Raw genomic sequence first — 20,938 nt, 5'->3', positions numbered from 1 at the left:
TCTCATTTGGGCCAGGTACATATCTGCACACTTTTTTCCTTTTTTCCTTAGCTCTGTCAGATAAAGATGAGGTAAAGTTCAATATCTGACCAACAGAACAGTTCTAGTAAAATCTCCTAATGCAGAATCAATCATGCCAGTAAAATTACAGGGATGGTTTATTTCCCCCATAGGCAGGCGCATCACTGCTGCAACTCATATGGGTACAAGAAACATTTTCCTAGGTTTAAGCATCATAGTTAAGGTTAAGCTAGCATAGTTTTGCTAGCATAACATACTGTTTTAAAATGACTAATTTTTTTAGAATCTCTCTGCCAAAACAGAAAATGAACTCTTAAATGTCAGTATGATACTAAGAGCAAATATATTCACACAGATATACATACATACAGGTGTAATTTCCTGCCCCCACAGGAGAACATCATGACCTGTGCCAGATCTAAAAGTCTAGTTTTCCTTCCTAAGAAACCCACTCATCTCAATGTATGAGTAAGTCTCCAGCACAGTACTTGATATTTTGATTTGTTTTCTAAAACTCTGCCACTTCCTTCAGATAAATAATAAATATGCGTTGATTATTCATGTATTTAATTATTTATAGGCAGCATCCAGTAACAGAGAAGCAAAGCCATGTGTTGAGGAAACAGTTCATTTTTTTAATATTTAGATATAATATGTCCAAATATTGCTGTTGGCAGTTTTACAACAATGAAATCTGATTTGCAATCAAAATCGCGGAGGCTACATCTCCTCATGGTTCTGCTGAATGTCCCTCATGGTAACCAAGTTAGTCTCTGCCACACTATGATGGAATTATAGTTGCTTTCTCCCTATCAATTGATTTCACCAGCCTCTGGGTACTTATTCACAAATGTGAAACAAATTCTGGCATTGTTCTTATATCACTACCCAGAGCCTATGCCCACAGTTGCATAGTTGAGCCTAGTCTGGCTGTTCTTGAGGGTAATGTTGCTTGGTTTATATATACCTTCACATCGTAATTGACAACATAGGTCAGCCATTGTGGACTACATTCATATTGGTGGCAACACAAACAAGTCCATTGGACTTGTGAGATGAAGTGACTGTCAGAAACATTGGAGAACACAAGAGACTGATGAAAGAGGAAATTTATTCTAGTAGACTGGAGTTTATTAACTCAGATTATGATGGCTTGGAATGGTGTCATCCTTTCACCCATAACGACAATCTGGCCAGGCTGTCAGAAGTGTATGAGGTGCCTACCCCTCCAAGTCTCAGAGGCATTACCATCAGCCCATGTTCAGCAGAGGCAGAGAGTAAGGAGGGGGAAGAATCGTTTCCCCCAGTAGCCATGCATGGCTCAATTTTCTACACTACCATCAACACTTATCCTGGCTACCAGTGGAGATTTACCAACTGAGAGTACAGAGGGTGTGAAGGTCCTGGAGAGAATCCATAATGTCCATGCTGTGGAATCCAGATAGGACAAATGTCAGGACTGATTTCATGTCTAAAGAGAATGCATAGGAAGAGAAAGATCTTATTCCAGCATTCCCTGGAATCCACTTCAAGAAGCAAAAGCAATATGTGTATTACTTCTGCACACAGGTGATAGACTCTTTATGTGAGAAACCTAAAAATCACATTGGTAGATCTGAGAATGTATAGAAAGTGAATAGTGGAGATTGTATTGAAAAAGCCCACAAGATTTTAATCAACATGTGGGATATAGTTATAGGGTTTTCTTCACAGAATTTGCATTCCTAGAAAATAATCTGATTACAAATTATTTATATACTACTCTTGCAACATGTCTAAATTTTGGGGAAAGAAAAATGAATTTTCTTTATAAAAAAACCAGCATCCACAGAATAGCTACAGGATTAAATGGACACAAAAGTAAATAAATCATTGCTTAATTCGTTCCAGCAATTCTCAAAATATACACAAGAGAAAAATATATTTAGCTAATTAAACCAGTTAATGCAGTTAGACAAAATTCACAGAAGTCACATGACATATCTGCAATTATGTTTGAAACCAAGGTAGAATTTTATGCTTTTAACTCAGGAAAGCAGTAGGTAGCACATGTAAAAGTAGAATAAAATACAAGAGAAAAAACAGGCTATTCATTTTTAGGAGGAAGTTTGAAGAGATTACTTCCTGTCCAATGTATATTTGATCAAAGAGACTGAAAAATATTCCCTGATCTCTATTTTTCTGTGGATGTAATACCTAGAATCATCATATGACATCACAAGAAAAGACTTCATTGAGCTAGCCCAGAGGTGCTTCCAGCATCCAGGCCAGTGTAGTTTATTACATCAGGGACATGAGTCATATAGGCAGGTACCCTATATTCAGACCTTCAAAGCTTTCCAAGTTTTAATTCAAGGTACTATGAACCTCATTCCTGTTGAACACGATAGATCTGACCAAAGTATCAGCCAAAGAAATACTGTAAACCAAAGGTATTCATACTGGACTTCAAGCAGAACCATATACATACAGGTTTTTTTCATCACCTTAGTCATTAAGCCTTAATAATTAATATTTATGTAGAAACTCTTCAACAAAACAAAGATGGACGAAAAGCTTAGTGACTTCAAGTTGAAGATTTTTCTGAAATTGTTTAGCTTTTAAATAATAGTGAACAATTTAAATGCAAATGCTTCTACTGAATTGCAAGCTCAATTGCAAAATTTTTATTTACATGAAAAGGAGACTGAGAGATGAAAAATCAATAAAAACATGTTTTCCTTCTAGCTCTATGTTTTCACTACTTTTTCAAGATATTTGCATGAATTGGGAATCCATTGAGTAAAACATCTAATTTTCACAAAGCAAAACACTATCATACATTCAGAAAATACTGAGAAGTTTAGGAAAATTTAAAAAAAAAAAAAAGAGAACTATTCAAAGAGAGGAAACAAAAAAAAAAATTGGCCAGACTGCTTAACCAGATTCTATAGTGAATCAGAGAATTTTAAAAGTAAATTAGAGAAGTTCGTGCAATACCTAGGACATTATTGTTGTTTCTTTGTATGTATGCTTGTCCCTCTCCTCACAGAAGAAGCGTATTTTCTTTAAAAGAGCTATAGAACACTGCAAAATAATGCTTGCTGTACAGTATGATGGGCTTTCACTCTTTCTGCTTGCCAGATAGCTTTACATTCCTTTAATTTTTTTTTTTTTTTCCAAACCATTCACCAAAATTTGCACAGGTATACACTGAATTAGTCAGGAAGCTCTTATGTTATTTTGATGTTTATGTCTTGACCACAAATAACCTGGAGTGTTTAATGCTTGTGTACAAAAGCTGCCCATCTTCTACCAGACATTTTACAAACAGAAACTAAGGTGAAGACATTGTCTTCCATGAGGAGTTGACACTCTGCATGCCTATATATTGTGCTTGCTCACTCTTACATTCATGGTTTAAATTTGCTTACCTTACATACTTATCTGAAACCCAAGCAAAGGGATTTTAATATACAAATGCAAAATGAAGTGATTTTGGGGAGCAGACTGCTGTCAGCTATCAACATTATGGTACTACTTATTTTACTAAGTCTGATTCTAAAGGCACATGTGTCTGCATGAGAGCTGTATTTAATAAAATATAGTCCTAGGCTTAAGATCTTTCTCCTTTCTTATTGCCAACAACACAAATGTTACATTTTACCATTTGGGAACATTTATGATCTAGAAAGACTTTACGAAGTGATTCAAGTTGCCAATCACTGCCTAAAATTTTTGTATAAAATGCGTAACAGGGATTTAAGATATGGCTTACTCCCTGTTGCTACTCAACATTCATATGCATGAGTGAGATGAAGAACTCATACTGTTTATCTTTGACATGTCTCTATTTCATAGTAGTTCTGGGCTGATAAGGTAGCCAAAAAGCTTTCAATTAAAAAGATAGGAATAAAAGTGTATCATCAAACAGGACTACAGCTGTCTCTCTGACCTGCTGTAAGAGACCTGACATTGCTCTGAAAAAGTATGTTGTTTACAGATTTTAATCTCAAAGATAAACAAAATATGGTCCCTTTACAACAACTGAGGATAAAAATCCAAAAGGCTTGAGCTTCTCTCTGCAGTGTATGACTCATTCAGTGGCTAGGACCAATTCTGGAACACTTTAATGTTGGCTTGTTTAATTTCAGTTGAAGTTGCTGTTTAGGGACATTGTTCTTTCCCAGCACAAGAGCATACAAAAGAAAAAGCTGAAATAAAGGGCAAAGACATTCCAATTAATCTGCTATGCCACACTGATGAAACTTTCAAAAGCAACAGCCTGTGAAACACTTAGACAACTGGAGGAGAAATAAAAGAAAGGCAAGACCATGAGGAGGAAAGAGGTCTCAAAATAAGAATGCATTTAGATCCATCTTCTTCCAGAGTACCTGTTCAATTTTTGTTCATCCTTCCAATGCTAAGCAAGACACTCTACTTCTCTAGTTCTAATGACTGAGTAGGAAAAAACAGCTTTTACTGATAGACTGTTACTGAGACATGAGAAATCTATAATTAAGAGGGACCTGTGAGAATAAATACTTGAATATTCAAGGCCAAATATATTTCTATTATCATGCTACTTGCCATTTATTTCCTTAACTATCTGGTAAAGCATAACCAAAAAAAAAAAAAAAATCTGAGAAAAAACTTACTTTCATTATTAAACTCAAAAGCTAATGATTTCTAATTTCATTGTATTCTCCAAAGTCTAGAAACACTACTAAAAAGACAGTATTTCAGAACTACAATGGAATTCTTCCATGGAGAAATGGATTGTATACAACATTAACATCTCTGAAGAGTGCACAATAATAGCATTTAGACATGGCAAATAGACTTAATTGATTTGTAAGTGTTTTGTGGTTTAGTGCTTTTTTGGAATTTCCTCTTCCTACAATAACCTCTTCTGTTAGCATGAATAGTATGTTAACAATCTCTCCAGTGGAGAAAATGGAAATTTTTATGTTGATCTAGGCAACATCAAAATTTAATTTCATTAGAACAGACAAAAACTCTTGCTGCACTTGCAGGGAAGTATTTTCAGCAATTTTCTTTGATTTTTCAAGGGGAAACAGTATTTATCCTTAATCTCTTTGACAATAATGTCTCCGCAAGTATTAATCACAAATCCAGCCATCAGCTAACATGAACGTTTTTAGTGCCAGCTCTTGATTGTTAAGTATTATACACTTTTGGGTTTTTTTGAGATACAAATTCCCAAGATGGTATTGAACAAAAGCAATACTGGAAAATCACTTTCCTATATTTTTTATCCAATAATTGAAATGCAGGTTGTAAGAACAACTGTTCAGGAAATTTTTGCAGCTTATACAAGCAGAAGCCTTCTATTTTCGAAAGTTCTTTGAGATGGCATATGACTGTATTGATAACACACAAGTATTGATGTCAGAAGATTCTTAGGATTTGCTACTAGAAATGTAATTAATCACAGCTATGTATTGAATAATGAAGATTATCCAGCAGGATGCTGGGTTTTTAACAAAAACAAACCAAACAACAACAACAACAACAAAAAACACGTAAAATTACTGTAGCAGATTATGAAGCATAGAAGGAATGCAAATATATTTCTATTGCTAGATTAACTGTTTCTTTCTTTGGATAAAGTTCTGAAGTCTGGTTTTCTGCAGACAGGGACTGTGATTTTAGCAGAATACTGCGTGACCTTTAGGGGGACACTAAAACCAACTTAGTGACTTCTTTTTTTTTTTTTTTTGTTAGTAACTTTCATCTATTCAGTGTTTATTGCAGATAAATCGCAGATAAATGCTTTAAAACAGAAAGACAGAACCGTGAAAGCTGGTGAGCTAAGTCAGGCATTGAGGAGGGTGCATAAAGAGGTAATTTTGGGTAAGAATATTTCCACTAAGTATATTTTCCTTATCGCTGTGTTTTTGAGAAGTGCATTTATAAACTTACAGAACAATTGCTAGTAGTTTATTCAAGGTCAAAGGATGGTAGAAAATATTGGAGAGACGAAATCATGAAGTATTTTTTCTCTGGTCCTCTGTCTCTTTTGTCGGAGAGGAAATAAGAGTAGGATTAGATATCAGCGCTTTTGATAAAATAATGCTAATTAATACTTAGAGTTTAAACCAACGAACATCGTCTTTCATTGTCAGGGAAGCCCTTTTCACACTGAAGTGAAATACTGGGTTGCATCAGTCTGTGTCTGGCCTGACAAAGTAGACATATCTGGGAACACTGTCTTGGCACCAAGGCCCACCAGCCTGCATCCAAAACATTAAATTTAGCCTCAAAACCAGTATGGCAGCACATGTACCATGTACAGGTAGCGGGAGAATCAGCTGCCTGCCCTGACTCCCAGACAGCTGCCTGAAGGAGAATCAGCGGACTGGAGCTGAACCAGGCTGGGAAGCACCCTGTTTTAGTTCCCTTCCACCGCTCACTCCCCTGCCCTGTCACTGCTCATCTACCTTTTTTTTTTTTCTGTAGGGTACTGGGTGTAAACAGCAGGGTTTAAGGAGCCAGAGACAAAGGAGAGCCTTGTATGGGAGGTGGACAGGTTTTTCCTGAGCCAGTTGCAGCCAGCTGGTTCCATAAGGCCACCAGCGGCTCTGCAAGCCCTGGGGCTCAGCCAGTCTGAGGAGGCCATGATGTCACTCCAAGGGTGGCTGGGGGTGCTGCGGGAGATGTGGCTGGAGAAAGGAGGCACTTCGCTACAAACAGTGCCCCTCTGAGCAGGCTGTGGCCCATGGGCAACCTACACTGGAGCAGGGACACCTTCCTGAGGAGGCTGACATGAAAAACTCATGACAAACTGAGAATACCCCTGAGGGAAAGCTATCATTCTCCCTCAGAGGTCTCTTTCATAGCCTAAACTATCCTGGTCAGTCTAATGATTCACTCCTGAATCACTCCTGTCACTTTTCTGAACCTGCTCCATCCCACTGTACCTAGAGAAGCTTCCTTCTTTCACAAACTCTTTGTATATTACATGTGGAAAACTGTGTGCATCTTGGTCCCACACGCAACACAGTGAATACCACTGAGGTCAGCTGCCGCTAGCCCCAGGCTTCTGTCTGTTTTGAGAATGCTTTATTTTTAATGGAGGAGCTGACTTTAAATAGTATCAATACACTGCAAATTCTCAGATGTGTTCATATCCACCTAGCACTGAATGGATACTGTATTTATTTTTAATAAAACAGTACACTTTAAGACTAGAACTTACCACACTGCTCAACATACAGGTGCTCTAGGCATGTACATACCAGCATATCAACAGTTTCTGCATTATTTTCTGTTGTTTTCCGCACACTTCCTAACATTTCTGCTTCCTTCTTGATCTCTGAGCATCAAGCTAACATATTCATAAACTGTTTACTTTTCCCCAAAAACCTCATTTCTACACAGCAATTTTCAGTCAGAGCACACCATGCAAGATTAAGTTTGCCCCCCTCCCATCATGTTAATCACTTTGCATTTCATTTTAGGTTTCATCATTTTATCACATTCTGCAGTTTTGGAATTTTACATAGTTGTCTTTAATACCATGAATAGCTTAGTATAACCAAACTTCTTTTTCCAAATCATTTTTGGGATATAGAACAGCACAAAGCTCTGCTTCCTGGCAAGCTCACATTTCAGAGTTATTATAGTAATTCATCTATTTAAATCCTGGGCTCCTCTAGAACTGTTCTGTCAATTGTTTGTGTCCAGTTTACCTGTTTATTTAATAAACTCTTCTATTATTACCTAAATCTGGGACAGATCATTTGATGTTTCTTACAAGAAAAACAAAAACAAAGCAAAACAAACAAACAAACAAAAAAACCAAACCAAAACAAAAACTGTCATAAGAGGCTTTGCAAGATCTCCTGTACTAAGGGTTTGCCAAACGTTCCCTTAATCCTAGTTATGTCTCTCCAATCTCTTTAGCTGACTTTGTGATCTGAAAGGGGATTCTTAGCAGATTTTTATACCTTCATATCTTTCTTATTACCCCTTTTTTGTCTTCCTCTTTGCATTTTTATTTGTAGCTTCTTCAGATATTATGTTTTCTATTTTCCTCATCTGGTCAACTTTTTGAAGGATGTCTCTTTTTTTCAAGGACTGTCTTTATGCTAATGTTTTCACTATGTCAGCTTTCTTCCACTTTCTAAAAACCTGCAAACTATATGTTTGTGTTCTCCCAATTGTTTTTCTTGGGTTTCTACTAGTTGTACAAGATCAAATAGTTTATTTTTATAGAAGCATGTCCCTTTTCTATTTTACTGTGTCTAATAATAATGGCATTGTTTGTTCTGTCCTTTCAAATTTCCTATTTGACAAAAAATTGTAACTCTACTTTTCTTCAGAGATACAAAAATTACCGGGAGGAATTAATCATTTTGAAAGGTGCTCTTTCAGAACTACCTGCCTTCCCTCACTCTTGAACTCAAAATCTCAGATGTACAAGTTCTTTTTTTGATACCTTTTTTTTTTTTTGTACATTTTTTGGTTACCTTTGAGGTTCAAATAAGGTCTGTCCCTCTAAAAAGAATTCTTCTGTTGTAGAAGCATAAGTCCCTCACATTCTTGTACTATTTTCTCATGGATATGATGAAACTTTGGCCTTTTGCTTCTTCCTGCAGTTCTGCATGCAATATGGGATGCAGTTAAAGTACTACTGTAGAGATGGAGTATTACTTACACAACTTTTGAAATCTTTTTCTGGAAGTGTTCACACTTCCCCATCTCATCATATACTCATTTGAATAAAGGATAGCAATGACACCATTTCAGAATAACACAGCCGCCTTTTCTTTTCTTTTCTTTCTAGTGTAACTACATCTGTTAGATTTTACTGATGCAGTTCTAGCACATAAAATTCATATTTGATACCTTAATTTAAAAATAGCCTATTCTCCGAATAACATTCAGCGCATGCTATCTCCTTTAAAAACGTTTTAATGGCTACAAGACATCAGTAATTGTTTGCTTTCCCTTTTCCTCCCATGCCATGCATTCACATTATGACTTTACAGGGTGATTCAGTGTCCCCTTCTGTATGCTGGTTTTCATTTCTTTTATAGGCAGTGCTAACCTGTGCCTCACAGTATGATAATTTCTTCACATTCTATGCTTTTCTAAAACCCATCCTAATTTCCCTCCTTCTGTTCACATTTGCTGTTGCATATATTTCCTATTTTTTATAGTTCAAGTTTATAAAAAATTAATCCATGCACCCCAAGCTATGCAAATTTATGCTATTTTCATTTCAGGGCATTTCCAGAGGAACAGGTCCAGCCTGAAGTGGTAGTAAGGCACTCAAACTAAGAATTTGGCTCTGTGTCAAACCATATAACACACTGCATGCAAATGACTGTTTAGAGAGCTGAGTGATCCAACTGACAAACCCTTGAAACTTGCTATGCAAGGCTAACAGTTGTATCATTTAAGGCAGATGTTTGTGAGTATGAATTCCTCATACAGGTGAGAGCTGGGAACAGATAAAGAATTTTGTAAAAAGCTAGAAATAAAACGTTGAAGTACAATAATTTTCTACTTCATAGTGTACAATGGAAGCGCTGGAGTAAAATCAAAGCTGGCAAATCTAAGTGTAAATTGAAAGAACAGCCTCATTTGCTATGATTTTAATCCTATTTTGTCTAATAGCAAAATACATAGTTAGGAGACCTTGTACGCTAGACAGACTCTTGAACATGTTTGCTCCAGAGAAATCTCCTTGTTTATATTCCTGTCATATGCCAATGATGATCAAGGCCAAATTGCTAAACCCTATTTTGTGTACCCTAAACATGAAAAATATTAGTGACAAGAGTCTTGGCTTCCACAAAATAAGATCCACAGCTATCTTTTGGTGGACTTATATTATTTCATTAAATTATACCAGAAGTGGGAAGCATAGTACTCTGAAATGACTCGAGGTGACTGAAAAGGAGCTGTCCTAAGGCTTCACAAACCTAAATTAGAAAGGTTATTACTCTATAAATTAGACTGAGAAGATTTATAAAAATACAAGTTTATGTCCTTCTTCCTTCAGCTGAATCTAACTGAAGGAGATTGGAACTAAAAATCAATTTGTTTAAACTGCTGTTTAGTATTTTAAACATATGCAACAGTTTTAATAGACATACTAGATTTTTATTATATAACAAACTTAATTCACTTTTTCTTGTGTTTAGAGTCTGTCAGTGGAAGACAGCTTCCTTACGGAAGAAAAGGTAATATGATCTGAAAGAGAAACAGAAGAATCTTCCCAGTGTATCTAAAATACCATTTTCTGAATAAGCAAGTGATCCATTTGCTACAGCAAAAGAATAATTTAGGTTAGAAGTATTCAGATGAAGTAAAAAAGAAAAGAAAAAAAGTCTGGCATTTTGGATTTTTCTACCTTTTTATACCCAGCTGGACAGTAGCTTTCACAGACACAGTTAGCACTGGCTTCACGATATCTTTTAACATCTGCGGTGCTGCAGATTTCTCTTAGCTGAAGACACGCTCCAGGACAAGCATTTGATTTTGCACACGGACATCTAAAGCTTTATCACTGCAGTCCCAGGAAAGGCTGAAACCCCTTTCATTTGATTGGATTTTTCTCCTTCTTTTCTGGCAGAAGAAAGGGAGCATTTAAGAAACATACAGAGGACTCAGTTTTGCCGTGTTTCTTAATTAAAAATCCTGATTGCTTTTTTTGGAGTTTTGACTCTTGGAAGGAAATGAAGACAATTCCATGTATAAGATACATCAAAATAATCACATGAGGCATCAGAAGTCAAAGCCATAACAGAAATTAAAAAAAAAAAAAAAAAAAAGAGGCCCACAATCTGACTACTTGTTATTGAAGAAGGAAGTAACATCAAGCAAATGGCATGCTGTGTTAATTTGCACAACTTCAAGGTCCTTAATTTCAGCATTGAAAAAATCTTCTTAGCTGCAAGTTACGTTCGCAGACTTCCAATACAGTACATGTTAAGAAAATTAAAATTGTGATCTGCTACTAGGTAGCCACATCAAGCTACAGTTAATTTGAAAGATAATGCATCTTCCAGCCAGAAAAACCTTTCCTGAACTTTGGATTAACATGGGGAGTGACACTTCCTCACAAACAGAAATGCCTGTGGCCTTTTCTAGTTATCTCCATTATTTAGAAAGTCTAAGCGCTCTCAGAGCTCTGGGAGATGCTCTGGGCTGACTCTCACTCTCCTGCCCCCTTTGGAAGAAGGCCTTGAATACTCATCTTCCAGTTCACAAGGGAGTACTCTGTGTAAAGTTGTGATACATTTTATGGATTGTGAGAGGGATGTCTCTTCTGGAGCTGCACAAATTGCTATATTCAAGTGTATAAAGGAGAAGAAAATACATATTTTCCTTTAGTGTCCCCCATTACTTTCTGCCTATGTTTTAGATTAGACCAAACTCAGTGACAGTATCAGGGAACAACCAAAGAATAGCAGTTAGTCAATCTAATGTTCCAAATAACAGGATATTATGTACTCTAGATAACTTCTAAGTCTGAAGTAACTTAGCCTTATCCTGTTGAATCTTCAATGAGAAAAAAAAATTCTCTTAAATCTTGTGCAAGGGAAGAATATGCATTGTAATTTTTAGAAAGAAACTGACACTCAGCATGTGTACTCACACCAGCCTACTGCACAAGAATTTGTTCACCAGCCCAAAATCATATAATGATTATTAGCTTAATCCCCAAAGGCAAAATACCAGAGAGACACTCCATGAGAAAATCTAGCCAAACTCTTCAGTGGTGTGTGTTTATGGTACATTACATCAGCAGCAGTTTTATAGACAATGATACTTGTGAAATTTAGATAGATACTTCACAGATACCATCAGGGAACAGAAAATTTGAGGATCCACATTTCATGCCTAAGCATTTGTATACAGACCCTGTTTCAAGAGTAGTGAGACCTGGCATTTACATATTGCTGGCTTCAACTTCTTCCCCAGATTTGGCAGTAAAGATACAGTTAAATTGTTTCTGTGAAAAGTTCAAAAAGCTGTTAGGAAGAGTGAAACAGGGCAAGGAGCATGGGATAAATGCAAATAACAGAATGCAGTCAGAACAAACCTAGTGCAATTATTAATAAGTATATATATGTGATAGTGCTGATATTTCTGTAAGTTTTCTGATTATGTTCCCATTTGAGCTGTGGCTACAGCAATAACTTGGATTATCACACGCTGACCGCCCGGCCTGGCCCACTGAGCCAGGGCCTTACCAGCCAGTATAAACCTGCTACACTGTGTGGCTGGTAAACAAAGAACTCCTCATTCAGCGTGTTCTTGACACTTCAGAAGTGTGCATTTTTTCCAGATGATAGAAATAGCGTGAGTTTATCTTAGTATGTTCTTTAGTATTATGATGAATCTGAAATACCGCAGGAACTGCACATAAGAAATGAAAGCATATCTGTGGGTGAAGTTTCCAAAACTGCACCATTTGCTGGATGGATAAAGCAATAATAGGAAATCATGACAACAAATCTACATCAGGCACTAAACTAAGCACATACAATGCCAATAATCAGATATTTAGAAAGTAAATAAGCTTAATTGCACATTTTTAACATTATTCATTAGATGTCTGTTGCTCAGCACTAGATGAAATCATCCTGGTACAATTACAAAACTGAACTTTAAATCCGTAAGTCTAGGTTTTCGTATCAATTTCTAGATTGCTCTTTTATATTCAAAGAATAATCTTAAGTTTTGGTTCTTCTGCAATTTGCATTAGTAAGATTTGCTTCTCTTTCTCAAAATTTCTCCTTAAACATCAAGGTCTGTCTCAAAGACTGTGTTACAAACCACTGTTACAGTAATCATTATACAAACAGTGCACTAAAAATTCTGCTTTCTGAACAGTCTTTATTTCAGGCAATAAAACATCACGGTCTTACAGAACCAATTCTGTCTCCTTATTTTTTCCACTATCCAGCAATAAATTGTCAGCCCAGGCAATGTAACCAGGATCTACAGTTTGGTTTTGGTTTTGTTGTTGTTGTTGCTTGATCGTTTTGGGTTGATTGGTTGGTTGTTTTCTAAAAAAAAAAAAAAAAAATTGGACTGCCAAGTTAACCAGTAGAATCCACAATTTTAACCAAAAATAAATAAATAAATAAATCTATTTTTAAATCCTACCACTTCAGTTTTTTGAGAGCTCAATCTGGAAAGAGTTGCAAGGCATGTCACATTTTTTACATGTTTTCATATATAGATATACACACACACATTTGCCTATGGAAAAATACACACATTTTGCTATATTTATGATGAGTGGGAGACAGAATTCTGAAATGCAAACACAGATCTCAGGCTATTTAATTAGAATGTGACTAAGATAATTTGTGTGACTGTGACTTCATGAAGCACTGAAAAAGCAGCCATAAAAACCAGCAATACTTATACCCAAAAGGGATTTAACTCACAGCTCAAGCAAAACACATGAAGATGAGAAAACATCTGATACCATATAATTGGGAAGAAAATCCTTTCCCAACTGAATAAGAGAATCTGCATTGATCAGAACTTCTGAATGGATAATTGTGTATAATTAGATTGATAAGCCTGGAAACCAATGATTGCTTGAAATCCTTTCAGTATATTACTTCTGTCACAAAACACACAGTTTATGTGGCATATTCACTTTAACAGTCCAGACAAAAATATTTGTATTATGTCTATTTCTTCCTACATCATAAAGTCACTACGTTCATGAGTTAAAGGCAAAAGGAATAGAAATTACCAAAACAGCATTTCTGGAGTATAAGAGATGTTACATATGAACCCTTACAAATTGACCAAGAGAAGGTTTTTCTATGTTGCTTTCTGTCCTCCTCCTCAAAACATACATACCCATGCTCCAAACAGACATTAGAAACAAGGTATGTGTTATATTATGGGCAGATATTATTGGAAATGAGAAAACTAATGCTGTCTTGACAACTTAAAATAAAACTAGAAGTTTTGGGCTTTTTTGGTCTGCTTTCTCCCCAAGTCCTCATCAGTTCAAGAAATGGCTTAAGTAGTAAACTTTAATTCAACCCTAATACGTAAAATAAACAAACAAACAAACAAACAAAAATCAGACATATACAAGGATAAATTACAATGGAAGGGAAATATTCTGTAACGGTTGTAATTTACAGACAGATTTTAAATTACACATGCATACTTTAATCCAAGAAAAGCATTCCTTAAAACATTATAAATATTTCTGACCTTTAAATTTAAAGTATATGAATATGTATATCTTGCTACAGATGCAACCAAATTACATAGAAAAGCTCACAGTAAAGTGGCTTCAACATTCTCAAGCACATTTAATGCAGAGGATAATTTTTCCCAAATGTAAATACCATGTGTCCATCCCTACCTAGTGCTCTGCCTTCCTCTCAAGTGCAACATCAGGTCAGACTGCAACATTCCTATGTGATGTTTGACATTTTGAGGACAACAGATCTAACTTCATTTATTTTCATGTTGCCATTCACTAAACCTACTCTGGGTGCCTTTGCTGCTATTCCCATGTTTGTTAAACTCCAATAGTTAGTTTTTCCTAAACTTGCCTTTCAAGAAATTTAATCTATCAACTTGCTCACTGCACTGAAGTCTGGAGTCTGGCTTCTTGAAGTTCATTGATTTGGGGTTTTTTTGTTCTCCAACTTCCCCTTCTTTTCATTGGTTTCCAGAAGTTGCCATCCATTTTCACATTCTCAGGAAAAACTCGCTGCTTAGACAGTATCCATCAGAGCTGTATTTAAGCTTTATGCACCAAGAATTTATCAGGAATCTGATAGATTGCTAATATTTTCTTATATTCCTTCCCTGAAAGATTTCTGGGAAATCCTTCCTATTGCAGTATGCAATGCTTTGATTCAGTCCATAGCTGCTCGCAGAAAACACTGTCTACCTGTCCTTCTAAGTTTGCTGGCATGCTGGGCATCAATACAATAGTGCCTTTGTTTTTTTCCTCCTTTAAATACTGTTTGTGGAATTTCATCAGATCCCATTCCTTCTGCATTCTGAATATCACACCAAGCATACACATCTTTGCTTTACAGAGCAACATTGGTCTTCCTTCTTCTCTGTCCCTATTTTCATAGCAATATTCCAGTCAAACAAGTTACTCCACAAGACACTGTTATGTCAATTAATTTGTAATATCAATGTGTATTATGACTTTTGGCTCCTCTTGCTTTTTTCTCATTCTTCTTGTATTAATATGCACGCTAACTAAAAGGAAAAAACAAACAGGCGAAGACAGACAAGAATATAGCAAGTGGACAAAGGCTTTAGTGATAAGATTTCACTAATTTTCCTTTGAGTACTGAAGATTTTTTTAAGGAGACTCCAAAAGTCCATTTTATCATCCAGCTTGTTCAATTTCCCTTTGCTCCATAGTAAACTCCTGTCTGGGACCTATCAAAACATCCTTTCCACATCTGGCTTACAGTTGTGTAAGAGTATAAGCTCCTAGAACTGCTAAATTTTAATGACAGCTGGAAACTGTCATTCAAAATCAAGTTTTGTCAAAGGGGAAGTTCTCATATCTGCACAATTGAATGACACGAGAAAGATCTATATTTACATCTATGTTCAGCCCATGCTGCGAAGAACAATATAGATGAATTAATGATTTCTGAGGAACTAGAAACAGAGAAAAATTCTTTGCACCTTCTCATAGATCCACAGGTTAGACTCAGTTAAACATGTCAATTCTCTGTTGAGATTCAACAAACCAAAAGTATATGAGCAAGTCAAAGACATCACTCTACTATGTACAGCGCACGATTAACAAAGGAAGCAAAACCAAAACGTTGTTATTTCATTACCAATATTTTCTCTTAGTGGATCTTCAGGGATTCTATAGCGTAGGAGTTAGAAATGTGATCAGATACAAAGTACAGCAAGTGCTACTGCAGGTAGAACACAAGGTGGTTGAAAATTCAGAAAATTAGCTCATGATTTAACACATCAGGGAAAAGTGGAAAAAAATGTTTCTTTCCTCCTTCTCTCACAAAAATTATTAAGACTCCTTGAATACATACTGCAATGCTTATCTGAAATTCCACTTCTCAGAAACTGTAAGTGTGTTAATAAATGCTTTGATGATAGATTTAATGACTGTAATGTTTCAAACCATTTCTATTTGCAAACTGAGGTTACCATATTTGCATGGAGGGAACAAAAATTAATAGTTTGTATCACTGAAGAAAAAGAAAACCTTTACAAGAGCATAAGATATTTTTTTCCTCTGATGCAGTCCCAGGTATTCTTGAGGGAAGGAGAGGTGAGAAATCCCCTTTTTCTAGCTCATCAGAAATAAGTAAAACTCAGAACCTTTCCTTAGAGATCTAACTTTCCACTATGAAAAGGGTTTAGAAACCCTTTTCCACTCCTCTGTGCTTAGTTCAGGACCACATCACAAATGCTACTTTGTTATGTCCATTATCTCTTTCTAACCCCATGTGTTGCTGCCTTTCGCTTTTTCTTAAAAGTACAGGTCCTTGTACATCTTTACCAGTCAAACAAATTTTTCAGCTTCCAGAACCCACCTTTGGCTGAGTTTGCAGGCAGATCTGTTAAGGCAGTGACCTCCACTGAATAAGTGCCTATAAGACAAAGAGGTGGTTCTCTGTCCCTTCACTGTGTGGGAAGTCAGCTGCTATATCAAGTACACTAAACAGTTACTGCTTATAGCAGAAATCCTGCTGGAGATTCATTCCCCTTGTGTTTTCAGGCATCTTTTGAAAAGTTTTTTTGATGGTTTTGTTTCTCTCCTCCAACAGAATGTGTTCAGATGAGCTTCCCCCCAAAGACAGGCATGTTATAGATGAGAATATGTTTCCTTTTTTCAAGTCCTTGTCCTAAACTTTATGTATCTGAGCATGACAGCACAATCAAAAAGGATTAAAAAGATACATGAACAGACATGTTTTGGGAGTAAAATTAAACCCACTCCAGATTTACAAGTGTGAAAATCCATCTAATAAATAGATAGATAGATAGATAGATAGATAGATAGATACAGCCAAAACCCTCCAAACAAACCAAAACATCAAAACATCCACCCCCACACCCTGCAGATGCTGCTTCAAAAGTAAAAGACAATTCAAATCCAATCCTATTTAGACTTTCTGTTTGGCTTCCCTTTATTTTTAGCCCTTATGTTATACTTCTTCTGTTTCACATCACAAAATATATTTGAGTTTGAAATCAAGATGTTTGTCACCATAGAGTTTGTCTAATCAGGTCAGCCTCTCCACTGCATACCAACAACTTCTTTCAGGCATCACTAACTGGTCTGGAAACAATAACAGCATCATGGTCAAAGAATTATGGCCAGAGTTCAGGTAAGGAGCAAGACCAGAAATTACTCACAGCTGGATTCTTACAAATGCAAATCTCATTCAAAAAAAAAAAAAAAAAAGAAGAAAAAAAAAAAAAGCAGATGTGTATATTCCTAGAGTACTATATAGCTCATGTTATACCACAGCCTGATCATTACTATTGTGTCTTTATCCTAACTGAGAAAAATGTGTGTTGCATCCAATCCACAGCCAGCTTTGGTCCTCACATTGACTGGCTGAAGAAGTTTTATGTAGTTTAATTAAATAAATGTATTCAAATTCAGGTAATTAATCTATTTTCACGTGATTAATGATAACTAGCAGTTTAAACAGAGATCTACCAAGGTCAGCTGGAAATGAAGTTTAGCTAAGCTGAGGAATCAAGAGCATCTATACAGAAGTTGCTCAGATTTTCTGACCTGCTTTAATTATTAATTTACGTCTGCCTGTACGCAAGGCCTTTATCTAGTAACCTATCTGTCAGCAGCCAAAGGAAATGCCAGCCAAAATTACTTTCTCAAGGACACTTACAGGCAGAGGTTATATTGATTCTTACAATCATGAGGTTGAACAGCCCACTATTCCACTGTGCATGTGAGATGACATTAAAGTTTCTGACAATGAGAAAGCCAAGGTATGGGAAGGGTGTTTGTCACAGAGGCAGACAGAGACTCACAGAGTAACTGGAAACTGCTTTGCAGCCTAGAGCTCCTAGCTGCAGAAGTCGAGTAGAATTCACAAAGGTCTGAGGCAGGTAAGTAGTGGCCAGTTCCTAATCTGGGACAAAGTAGAACAAATGGCCTTGAGTCAGCACTGAAAGCTACACCAGCTTTTTAACTTTGCCCTGAAAGGAGTAGGAGCTGTTCCTGTGTTACTGCTTACTGCAGCTAGTGGTGTAGTAACCAAAACAAATGGAAGAATCTAGAGTCTGACATTTAGCTGTAATGCACAGAAAAGATGAGGAATGCCAATTATAAATAGGGTTAGCATGAAAACTTTTGCATAATGTTATTTATCCACATGGGGTTTTTTTGTTTGGTTGGTTTGGATTTTTTTGGTGGAGCATGTCTGTAACTAAACAAGCACATACTGTGGTCAAAATTTAAAAGTACAAGGATCATGACATCAAGTTAAAAGTCCAAGTAACCTAATCTTTTGGGTTTATCAGTGGCAAACACCAGATGCCCATGGAAGAACAGAACAGCACAATAAGCATAGATTATATTTTCCATGCAAAATCTCACAGACTCCAGTGATTTCCAGTACAGGGACACCATGAGCCAAACTAATGTCCTTGTATTCAATTACCTTTGATACATTTTTTTCATCCTGAATTAAGTCACCTGCATCCTGTACAAACTGCATCAGCCAGAAAACTACTTTCAGATACCTTCCTGCTTTCACATGAATACATTTAAACTTCAAAGTAACATTAAGCATAGGTACTGGTATACGTCACTTTTTATGTTCCAAGTTATAAGCATTTATTTTGCTATAGTGTATATCACTTTACAGCACACAGATATATACAACATATGTATAATTAATTTCAATTTATAGATTCTAAAAATAACTGTTAAATTTCAATTACAAAGATTTTGCCTCTACTGAAAAAAGGAAACAAAATTATATATATTATATATGTAGTTATATTTCCAATTTATATCAAAAACTGTCTAGAAAAAATGGAAGGATAAACATGTGCATTCATCTCATCATCATAGAAAAAAAAAAAAAAGTTATTTCTTGAAGCAGAACTGAAGCAATTTATTTCTATTTCTTCTTAGGTTTGGGTTACCATGAGATAGAACAGAAGAGTAGCTGAACATTTTGGTAAAAAGAAAAGATGCGTGCTAAAGTAAATGTTGCATGAGTATTTTTCTGTAGTCAGCCAAAGATTCAGATAATCACTATTCTTTTCTACACAATTTAGACTGATAAGTAAATGTCATGCTATATTGTACGCTATTGGAATCTGAAGAGACTATACTGCAAAAAATGATTTCTCTGAGGCTGTTGGTTAAGACCGTCTGAGTAATATAGTAAAGGGAGTAAAAGAGGTAGAATATACTGGTAATGGCAAGTCATGAACTTTGTTCAACTGAAAGGCCTTTAGAATACATCACACACACTCACACATTTTAAGAAAAGTGTTAATCTGATGGAGTCTATCAAAAGGAAATAGGGAAACCTAGCTACATCTCTCAGCTTGGTACATTTCAAGTGGCCACCACAAAACCAAACCAACAGTTCAGAAATTAATACTGAGGTTGTTGAACATTTCCTTGCAGCTGTAAGAGCAGACAGATCAAACCCAGAAAATAAGAGCAAACAGTACAAAATTAGCAAGTGTAAATGGAACTATCATGCTGACAGAAAGAGGTGAACGCACATGTAAGATCACACACGCACACATACACACACAAAACAACCCTTATGGTTCTTTACATTCTTAGAAGACCAACATAGTAGTGCAGGTCTACAAAATGCCAAGCACCTTGTGAACAAATTAAGACAATAGACAAAATTAAAAATCCAAAGGACACAATGTATCAACATTGAAGAATTACAAGAGATAAAGTTGATCTTACTAGCATGAAGCAGGTCAAATCAAGTCTTCATACCGCTCTCCTTGTTTTGCTAATAAATTTGAGCATAAATCAGCATGAGAAATTCTAATTTTGGATAAATGCCAAAATCACACTTTTGTTTAAAAAAATACTTGCTAAGGGTTAACATGTGACCACATGCCAACTCATGTCCCACAGTAGAGCAGGTTATACAAGTGATATGGGTGGCTCAATATGTTTTAAGATTAACTACTCACAGCCTTACTGAATGTCAGCAATCAAGCAAAAACTTCTGAAGGAAACTATTTTTCATTTACCTCCAAAGAGCGGAAAATACTGCACAGTCTTAAATTGGTGCACAACAAAACCCCTTGCAAACATCAGATGTTATTTTATTGAAAGAATATTCAGTGCAACATAAAAAAAAAATCACAATTATTACGGCATCAACCCTATGCACTTAACTGGAAAGTCTATCCAAGACTATAAAAATTTTATACACATGAAATCTTTCAACAGTACTCCAATATATTCCCCATCTCTACTTCTAATTTAAAACATCTTACATCAATTAAAAATTTTGTAACTAACACTGTGGTCAGATTTGATTGCCTGCATAATCCAGATTAAATTATTGCCCAGATTTAATTGTCTTTTGAATGAGAAGATGTATTCTTGAAACATCCGAGGATGATTAAAAATGTTGTCACAATGAAGACTCCATGGCAATCCTAGCAACTATTTCTGTGATTGACTTGAATTTAAGAAAAAATAATGTTCCTCAATCACCTGAATTTGTCTTGCTTCGATGTTTAGCCATTTAATCCTGTTCATCTTTCAGTTCTCTCTAGTAAGTTTGATTGAACCCCCTTTCATGAGAAATCATATTGCTTGAGCATTTTCTAATCTTTGAGCATTCTTGAACTTCAGTATCCATAACTCAACACAGCACTCCAGTAACAGTTTGCATCGTTTGCAAATTGAAAGATAAATTGAGTAGGAAGG

The sequence above is a fragment of the Patagioenas fasciata genome, chromosome Z (assembly GCF_037038585.1).
Source record: "Patagioenas fasciata isolate bPatFas1 chromosome Z, bPatFas1.hap1, whole genome shotgun sequence".
NCBI lineage: Eukaryota > Metazoa > Chordata > Aves > Columbiformes > Columbidae > Patagioenas > Patagioenas fasciata.
This window is presented reverse-complemented; position numbering follows the sequence as displayed.